Below are 10,436 nucleotides of genomic sequence, written 5' to 3' on the forward strand. Positions count from 1 at the left end.
TTTTCCCCGTGTTTTTTCCCAAACCGCATGGTTCGGAGGAGGAGAGGAGATATCATTCGCTAGACGTGAAACGAGCCCTGGCCTTCTACATCGAGAGTACAAAGCCGTTCTGGAAATCGACGCAGCTCTTTGTCACAGTGGCTGACCAAATGAAAGACTCACCTGTCTCCAGCGCATCTCCTCGTGGATTACATCGTGCATCAAGTTCTGCTATGAGCAGGCGAGGGTGCTGCTTCCGGAAACCATCACAGTGCATTCAACCAGAGCTCAAGCCTCGTCTACAGCCTTCCTGGAGAGAGTGCTCCTGCAGGATATCTGCAAAGCTGCCACCTGGTCATCGGTGCATACCTTCATGTCCCACTACGCCATCGTCCAGCAGGCAAGAGAGGACACGGGATTCGGCAGAGCGGTGCTGAGGGCAGCTCATCGGTAACTCCGACCCATCTCCAAAGGTATTGCTTGTTAGTCACCTATAGTGGAATGGACATGAGCAATCACTTGAAGAAGAAAACAAGGTTACTTACCTGTAACTGATGTTCTTCAAGATGTGTTGCTCATGTCCATTCCACAACCCACCTCCAGTCCCCACTGCCGGAATTGGCAGAAAGAAGGGACTGAGGAGGCATAGGGCCGGCAGCACCTCATATACCATGGCATGTGCGTGGGGCTCGAGGGGGCACCGGAGCTGGCCCTACAGGATCTGCTAAGGGGAAAAAAGTTCCAGGTAACCATGCACAGAGGCGTGCACATGCCTATAGTGGAATGGGCATGAGCAACACATCTCGAAGAACATCAGTTACTGGTAAGTAACCTTGTTTTTCCCTGTGCCTCAGTCTATACTACTACAGATTTCACAGGCTACCTTTGAACATGTTGAATTAATGCAGTGAAGGCAGGCAGCCTAGTAGTAATGGCGTCTAATTAAAAGAAGAAAATCATGGAGCATTTCAAATACTCTGGAATTTGTAATTTTATTACCACTTAGATTTTTCCATGGTCCTTGAATGTGAGCACTTTATCATCATGTTAATTGCGATTTCAAAAATGTTTGCCAGAAATGGAAAAAACAGTTAAAGTTCAATATTCAGATTCAAGAACTGTCTGTTAGCATATTGCACGTGAGCCTTTCTCTCTCTGGCATCTGCCATGCATGGAGGATAAGAACCTGCTCTTTGGCAATAATGAATTAACTTTAGCTCAAGTAGTAGGAGCTTATGATTTTAATTTTGAGGGTTCTGGGTTCTCAGGCCACCCCTGAGGGGGTCTGTATTTATGTAGCCATGGACTCATTATATCTAATCGTTCTAAAAGAACACATTCATTTAATTTCTGATGATACTGTACCCACAACAGGAGAAAGAATTTTTTGTGGTGAGGATGTTATTCATAGCAACAGCTTATTTGTTTATTAAAACTCTTAATTTTGGAAAACAAGTTCACCCAGTCTTATCTTTTGCTTTTTTTCTACCCACCATTGTAAAATGGCTTGCTCAATGGTGTTTGAATGAAGGGGTGAAAGCTGATGAGGTGTGGGTGGGAGAAATGGAAGTAGTATTTGTGAGGTGCTGGGAAAGGGGGCTGACTGAAACTAGGTTGGCTTTTTCCCACACCTCCTTTTAGGTACAGCACATAGTCCCTGCAACTTGAGTTTAGAATTACAGATCGATGAGGAGAAGGGAAAATATATCTAGGCCCAGTTTATCTAATCAATGTACTCTGGGGAGTCTTGAAAATTATTTACTGTTTCTAGCAATATTCCTATGATAAGTAGTTTTCAAAATGGGACCAACTTTCAGAATGGCAAAAATAAAGTGGGCCCGCTGTACCATTGGCTTTTCTAATCCACCACTCAGAATAGTAAATAGGCAAAAGGCAACCCTTTGGGATGTGTACTACCACTAGCAGAGTTAATCTTCCCTCACACATAACCCTCAAGAGAAAAAATCCACTCCTGTGCCGGGGGTCAGCATGAGGTCTGGGGACCACTTGTCCCACTCAAGCCCTATATTGAGTACATAAGTGAGGTACATTTGTGCTGGCCCTCTGCATAAGGAAGAATTTCACCCAAAGAGAACAAGAACAGGATCCTGGCTCTCCTAGGTTGGAGTAAATAAGGTATGTCAGTGGGTTAATTGGACCTTCTCCACCCTTCCTACTTTCACACCCACATGGAGGAGCAGCCAAAACATACCAAGTTTTTATTATTTGCATGCGTATGTTCTTAATAATAAAGACCAATGGAATAAATACAACAGTCTATGGTACGGAAGCAGAATTGTTTCTCAATACTAGATTTTTTTAAAGCTTTTTGTTGCAAGGGGCTCTCTAGCTGTGCAAATAATTAATAAATAGATAAGGTGCCAGTATATGGTGCTGAAGAATATATATCTAGTTCTGGATGTTGTAGGTCCAATAAAACTCCTTGTGCACTGCAAATGGCTTCATCTCTGCAGCTCTTTATATCAGCTGTTAATATTTTCCATGAAGAGTTATGAGGTCTTTAAGAAGCAGCTTGAAAAATAACCTTTTCATGCATTTGCATGGGCAAAGCTGATAGGCTTGAATGTTACTGACTTTTTTACTATCATTCTAAACAGCCTAAACAAAATGAAGTTTCAGGTCTTTTCCCCCACATTTCCACACATGGCAACTGGAAGGTGGGGTTTGGAAGCATGAAGAGATGGGATTTTTGCATAGTGTGGGAGAAACAGCTGTATATTGTGCAGCAGACCACCAACAGTGCATTAGGGAAGAAAGGATGGTCTGAAGGAAAGGAGTAAGAGGATGACAGCTACGTAAGTGGGCCTGGGAGTAGACAGGGAAAGGCACAAAAGTGAATGGCATACACTTCAATTTACCTTTTCACTGAACATCTAGTCTTCAAACTAAAGGTTTGCAGAGGAAAGCAATGTAGAAAGAGCAGGCACTGCAGGAAAAATAGCACTTGAGCAAATTGCTCATGTCAGATAAGACTTGCGGACATTAAAGATCCCCTAGTGCTTTTTCATCAGCACACAGCTATTTAACCTTAATGCTCTTTCCAAGTCTGAGTTAGGAGCAGTCTGTCTCTTAAATTGTCCATGCAATTTCAACTTAATGTTTTGTGGGTTTTTTTCTTATTCCTTGACCTTAACTGTTGTCATGTTGCTGTGTGTGTTTAAAAAGCAGCCATGTTCCGCCACAGAGCTGGCTGTATTTCATTAGTCAGTGGATATATACTGCATATCCTGGAAAACAAGAATGGTTTTTCTGGTCTATTACATGGATTTTCCACTTTTACTCAAATCAAGGAAATGAAATATTGTGCTGGCGGCTTTGGGGAGTCTATGAGTACTTGCAATGCAATTTCTTATGCTCCTGCCAGAGTCTGCTCTGCTGGCTTTGTAAACATGTTACTGACAATATGCTGGGGCCTCCACAGCACTGACCATCATGACTGTGAGGATGAGCATTACTTGCAAATTTCTTAGGTCCCTTCTCCAGCACTGCCAGCATGACTATTACTAGGAAGTGTGCTTCAAACACTGCCAGGTAGGCTAATAGAAGGAGAAATGAAATATTGCTGTAAATTTATTTTTGATGAGTTTTCAGATGCACAGAAATAACAAAAATATAGAGCAGTATTTTTATATTCTACAGTATTTTGTAAATATTTACAATCAGATTACTGTATGACATAGTAGCTATTAAGACATTCATTTTTTGCCAATTGTAACCCCAGAGTTATCAGAGGTGTCTTTTATTTTAAATACAGGGAGAAACTGTGCAATAGTCAGAACTGCTGTGTAGTAGTAGCAAATGTAGCCCACTGTATTATTGATTAATTATTCAAAAGAGTAACACAACATACCGAATTCAATCCTACATAATCACTCAAAATATACATCACTATCCTTGTGTTTTTTTTCTGGAAGATTATCTGGAATTTATTAAATTGAAGTTCTATAGAGGTCTAAATAAGAAGTAATATATTCAGTGCTAAATATTCTACCTTAGGATTTGCTTTTCTGCTAGGGATTTCTTAATAAAAGCAGCAGTGTCTGCATCCCTGAGAGTGTATGGTTAAAGAAGTTGCATCAGGGCTCTGATATATGGACCAGTAGATACACCACTGTGGGTACATGCATATAAGCTCTCACAGGTTTAATTTTTATATATATAATAATTAATTTTGTCATCCGCAAGACAAAGACAGATTTCTTGGATAATCAAAATTCTAAATATTAAGTTTTGACAAACAGCACACAGTAATTATTAGCACTAAGTGTCTTTCTTCTTGCTGTCTATACCTCTGATTATGGAGGTAAATGAGGTAAAAGGAAGGGAAATGTGTTCTCAAGTCATAAGGCTCAATAGGCAACTGGAGATGATAGATGCTCTCAGGTTGCCGGAGACACCATGTATTGCAATATCTGGTCTTCCAGAATAGGCGATATCATGGACCGGCCGTTCTTCCTCTGAAATTGCACAAAATCAGTGGAACATCTGTCACAGGCATTAACCACTTGTGGTGCTACTGAACTCTGTCCTGCCCCAATAGCAATCATGCACCCAGGCTCCAGACATCTGTTCTAGTTCCTTTCCTTGGTGCCAGTTCCAAAGTTTGTCCACCTGAAATCGAGACAGTGCATTGGCTACGCCATTATCAGTCCTGGGCACATGTTCAGCAGTAAAACATTTGTTAAGATTTAAACACTGTAATATGAGTGTCCTAATCAACCCCATAAACCTGTGTGATTTGGAAGACTCCTGTTGGTAACATATACCACCACCATTCCAAAAACCCACTCTTTTGTTTTCAAAATCTGTTCCCCAACAGATTATTGCTACTGAAATGAGAAAGTATTCCAGGAATGTTATATCCTTTAGTAAACCTCTTTGTGTCCATTTCTGGGCATATCATCTGCCTTGGTAAAATACTCCAAAATAAATTCCTTCCAAATCATCTGCATGAACCTATAAATCTGCCTCCATCATCCATTCTTCCTTCCAAAAAGATACTCCATTAAATTGATTCAGAAGCTGTTCTCAAATGCCCAAGGCCTCCTTCATCTCTTTACTAACCCTTATAAAATGGTTGAGTTTTGCTATTCTCACGCAGCTGACAGTTTGATGCTAAATGCCCACCGCAGGGTCCTCACTCGGCATGCAACATTATGATGCCCAATAATAGATTATAGGTCCCACAGTATATCCTTCTTGCCCACTCTAGGCTTGATGATAAGTTAGCTGAGGGGAGTCTAGATATACCAGCCCACATATTTCACTCAATCCGCGGATAGGTCAGCTTTGTAGAGAGCCTGTTTCTTTTTTCATCAGCCAGAGGTATCCCCAACCTACATGCCAGTGCCTGGAATGTGCGCAGGAGGCTGGCACACTCCTCAGAATCTGCTCTGTCTGCAAACAAGGAGTCACACAAATGGTGTACCATCTGGTGTAAACCAGACTCCTGTACCACTGCCTGTTTCAGCATTGTATTGAATTTTTCAAACACTGAGCAGCAGATGGCCAATCCCATTGGAAATGAGTTATCAAAATAAAACACCCTCAAAACAGAAACACAAAAAGTTAAAATCAGAAGGATACTCTAGCAGTAACTGAAAAGCCAAATTCAGATACATTTTGCCAACAATGGCCCAGGCCACAGGTCCTAACCATGCACACAGCCTCAATGAAGGAGGAATGGTTCACTGAAGATACTCTAGGGTCTACCATATCATCAACTGAACCACCCTGTGGGTATGGCAGGTGATGGATCAACCAATATTCACCAGGAGCCTTCTTAGGAACCAAGCCCAGAGGGTCTTTATCAGTAAATGGCTGAATGGCTTTGCAACTCTATTAGCATTTATTTACTGCGCACATCGTTTTCTTTACAATGTGCCCCAACCCCTGTATGAACTTTAGTTTTTTGGACATTACATGACCATATCAGGAATCCTAAACCCTGATGTAAACTCTTTGCATTAATATGGCCCATCTGTCTTGTTAGGGAAATCCCAAATACCATTACATTTTGAGCTTAACCAGAAACAAAGCTTTTTCCAATATTCCTGCTGCCAGCTCCTCATCTCTCCCATGACACACACACATATGTATCACTGTCTCCTGAGGAAAGCTGGGGGATGGGCAGATTCATCCCCCAAACCTTTTACCTTATTGGGGTCTTCCCCAAAACCTATAGCAATTACAGGCTGCGTGGGCCCTGAAGCACTTCTCGCAAGCATATTGAAATCTGCAGATGCTCTGAAAACAGCCACCTTCATTAAAAACTCAGCAAATGTTATTCAGATCATTAGGTCTCGGTTGGGTTTGCTGAGTAATAAGCAGGCCACTGTCCATGTGAACACCTGGCCCCTGTGGTGTCATTCACTACAGCCGGAGCATGTGATGCAGGCTGACCCACTGAATTCCAGGCTGTGTTGCAGGTCTCCATCTAAACTGCTCAGCATAGTTAAGCCAAGCCATGTCCTCAAATGTATTAGATACCTGCTGGATGTCCATATATTTCAGTAACTCTGGACTCATTTCCAGGTATTGCTCCAGAATAACACCCACGTTGATTAAAAAGGCTGCTTCATGTTTTTCCCAGGTTTTAGCTGCCCTTGGTCATTCAACTTTGTCATTGCTTTACTTGTGCTGTCCCATCTTATTGTCACAGGTTCCCTAGGGATCAGTTATATAGTGGGTAATGTATTAATCTCTCAATATGTTATCTTTAGAATTGGCGGGAAGGTGAACTCCCGTTGGTTCTGACACTCCTGGATAACCATACTCCCAACCAACCTACATGAGAGCCCCAGATACCCTCTGAATGGTGCTCCTAGTCATGAATTAGCATTCCCTGTCTAGGGACATGGGGGGGGTCTGAATTCCTCCTCTGTATTAATTACTCTTACCCTATTGCATGGGACTGCATCATCCAGTTATCTCCTGCATTCCAAACCTGACCCTATGTGGGGTAACTGGGACCATGGCCACCAGCCTCCGCTCTGAGGAAAGCCAGCCAGCCTCTGTCACAACTGACAGTTAGCTTGCAAAAACTGTGTAAAGCCATTGACTTCTGAGGTAGCTGTGTTTATCCCAGTAACCATGGGCCCTTCCTGCAAGACAGCAAGTCCCCCTGAGCCCTGTCACTAACTCTGTTGCCCACATATTTCAGTAGCTCCTTCCCCCCCTGGAGTTAACAGCCACTTGCCCTCACCCGTCCTGCTTGTTTCCCAGCAGGGAGCAGTAGGCCAATCCCCTGTGTCATGCCATTCTTTCCTCTATGATCCCCAACTGTAGCATTGGAGGAGAGAGGGTTAAACTCACCATTCCCATAATCCACCATTCTGTCCCACCCCTACCCCAAGACTCTCCCCTGGCTGCAGCTCCATGCTTGCCCCAGCCATGCCTATTTCGAGTCTGTCCCCTGAACTCCTGCCCTTTAACCACGCCTTGGTGTCAGTTCCAACTCGCTCCTGCCAGAAGTGGTTGTGTTTCTTGCAGATCTCATGTTCTGCCTTCTGGGACCTAGAGATAACTCATCCACCCAGTCTGGCTCTGCTTGTATTGTAGCACCTTGTAACCCATGAGTTATTGCTGAAACACCTTACATGCATAACTTAAATCAATTCCTGGCCTGTTTCTCAAAGCCTTAATGCTTGCTGTCCTGCACCAGCAGATTTGCCACCTGACAACTCCTGTTACATGGGGAAAGGGGTCCTCCTGGGTTTCCTCCCTACTTACCCTCTTGGATGTCGGCCCGATTACCCTATACTGACTGAGATCTTGTTGCCCTAGCCCTGTCTCCTCTCCCTTGTGTAGGAGGAGGGGATACACATGCCAAAGCCATGATTCCAGCTGATCCTGGTAAAAGAGAGCTTCTCCAGGGCTGCATGGGATATAAATACTCTCCCATTCTTGCAGTCAGGTGGAAGGGCAGTGAAGTAATCTTCCTCCTTCTCCCCACCCTTTGTAGGTGGAACCCTTAATGGGGCAATGGCCTTTTCCTTCCAGCTAGCGACGCCTTCCCCCCTCCGTCCACACACACACATTGAAGATTGCAGTGAATTATATTGTGCACAATGTTCTGCTCTCCTAGTAAGACCCAAATTGTCACCTGGTGTAAATCAGCATGGTGCCAGTGACTTCAATATTTGGTTTGTTGTTCAGTTTGGTTCATTAAGTTGTTTCACTTCCTACAGTTCATTAAATGATGGTTACAGTCAAAAGCACCATAAAATTGTGTTTTAAAATAGAAGTACCTGCACTGTAGCATATGTTTGTACTCTAAGAGGTGTTTTTGTAAAACTAATTACATTGCAAAACAAATGTTCTCTTCAGTGGGAGCCCCAAAGCTGTCACCACACCAAACGCAAAGTGCAGCTGGTTATTTATTGCGTTTCATGTACAGTTGCCGGGTATTAGATAGGTGGAACTTTCCAAGTTTCTTTTAGCGCATCAAATCTAGAAGAACAATGTACAGCAAATAACTTATTCAACTAGCCTTGTCTCTTTCCCTTCTGCCAACTGTCTGCAAACAGATCACAATTTTCTCAAATGTATTTGTTACTCAAAATTATTTCCAAATTCCTTGTTCGGCAGCTTGGTTCACTGTGAACCTTCACTATGTCAAGTATGAGCTGTTTTCATTGGACATCTAGATCGCATGGTGAGTTTTGGTGTGCTTTCATGGATATCATCGCACTCATGGCAAATTTTCCAAAACTTGTATAGGCTCAAGTGCCCTGCTGCATGCTCCTACTGGGACTCAACGTAGGTTTGTGCACTTGCAGACTTGCAGAAAAAGTTGTCACGAGGATTCCTAAAGGGTGGGTCAGAGAACAAGGAGCTGACTATTCGTCCTGGATTTCTAAAAGTGCACACAGTTCCCCACCCCACTCCACCCCATAAACTCAGGCAGTTACTGCTGGTGCATTCATCTCAAGGACTTGGTTAGTCCAGGAGGCATACATTAAGTTATTGCGACACCAGATAATCATTGGTTGCTCTGCACATCGGGGAAGTCCACTCAAACCAATTAAAAACCACAAAAATAAGTAGGTGAGAGAGAAACAGAAAGAGATTTTGATGCTCAGAGAGAGAATATGAAGTTTCCCAAGGGAGGTGGGGGGGTGGGCTGGCCCCTAGGCGGAGCATTGGCTTACTCTGTTTTCAGCCTGCAACACTATAATCTTTGGTCATTTTTGCAAACTGGCTCTGAATTTACTTTATTTTCCAGTTTTGCCAGCCTATTTCCGATATCTCTGTTGTGTCTTGATTGATACAACACGCAAATAATCCCATAAACTGCAGTGAACCACAAAGCAGATTTCCAAAAACGGATCCTTGAAAACAACAAAGCAGAACAAAACACTACTTCTCCCTGCAGTGGAAAGATGATGCAATAGTGCTGAAACTTGAAAAATGGAGTAAAGGGAAGTAAGGGACAGATTTTAAAATCAAATACAAGTGGGACATCGTTGGAGAGGTTAGAGGGAAATTGATTGTTGAACACTTGTTAGGTCTATTCTTACAGTCTCATTCCATCCTAAATATTGGTAGTTCCTGCTCTTATAGCAAGGTTTTTAAGCAACAGGAGCGTATTGCATTTGTTGTTTGAATCTCTTTACTTTGAGCTCTAGCTCACTGAATAGCTTTGTCTTGTTGGAATCTGAAACACGCCTGCAAACAAGGCTTTTCCCTCTGCCTTTCTCTTTGACAGCATTATGCAACTGGCTCTCTTTTCTATTTTGATACTGACATCTATTGGAGCTTCGAAGAATATTCTTTCGAAATATTTATCTTTTTCCAGATCATAAAGTAAATACCCAGGAAAATAAAAATCCCAAGCAGAACAAAAACAAATACATTAATTTCAGTGATACAATTTGATCAAATGGATAATATATCTTGTTTGTGTATGCATATGTCTCTGTGTGTGTTAATATATATCTACAAAAGATGACAACACAGTCTTAACTAAAGAAGGTCCAAACTATACAATTCAAATAAGAATTTTGAAACCCTCATACCAGAAATGTAGATGGGTTTTTTTTTCAGCTCATTATAGACAATTAGGGACAATATGAAGTTAGTATCTGGGTTTAGATTCTGAAACCTTCAACATTCCAGGGTGTGCACATTATTGGGCTGTGATTAAAAGCCATTTCTAGCCTTAACCCACCTACTTTTTTAAAATAAAGAACTGTTGGAGCAAGAGGGACAGCTGTTGCTTAAATTTTATGATCTTTGGTTTGCCACAAGCTGTGTTACTGAGGGACATTTGTATTTCAGATGGAAAAAAATGAAACATTTCATAAGTCAGACGAATAACTTCAGAACTTCATCACTTGATGTAAAAGCAACCAAAAATTAAAGCTGGTTTCAATTCTAATGGTAATTCCTCCTGCACTGGGCCTCTACCCACTTGCCTTTGGGTAAGAGCACCA

The sequence above is a fragment of the Emydura macquarii genome, unplaced genomic scaffold, assembly GCF_026122565.2.
Source record: "Emydura macquarii macquarii isolate MOO-44397 ecotype Brisbane River unplaced genomic scaffold, CSIRO-AGI_Emac_v2 contig_2422, whole genome shotgun sequence".
In the NCBI taxonomy this organism is placed as follows: domain Eukaryota; kingdom Metazoa; phylum Chordata; order Testudines; family Chelidae; genus Emydura; species Emydura macquarii.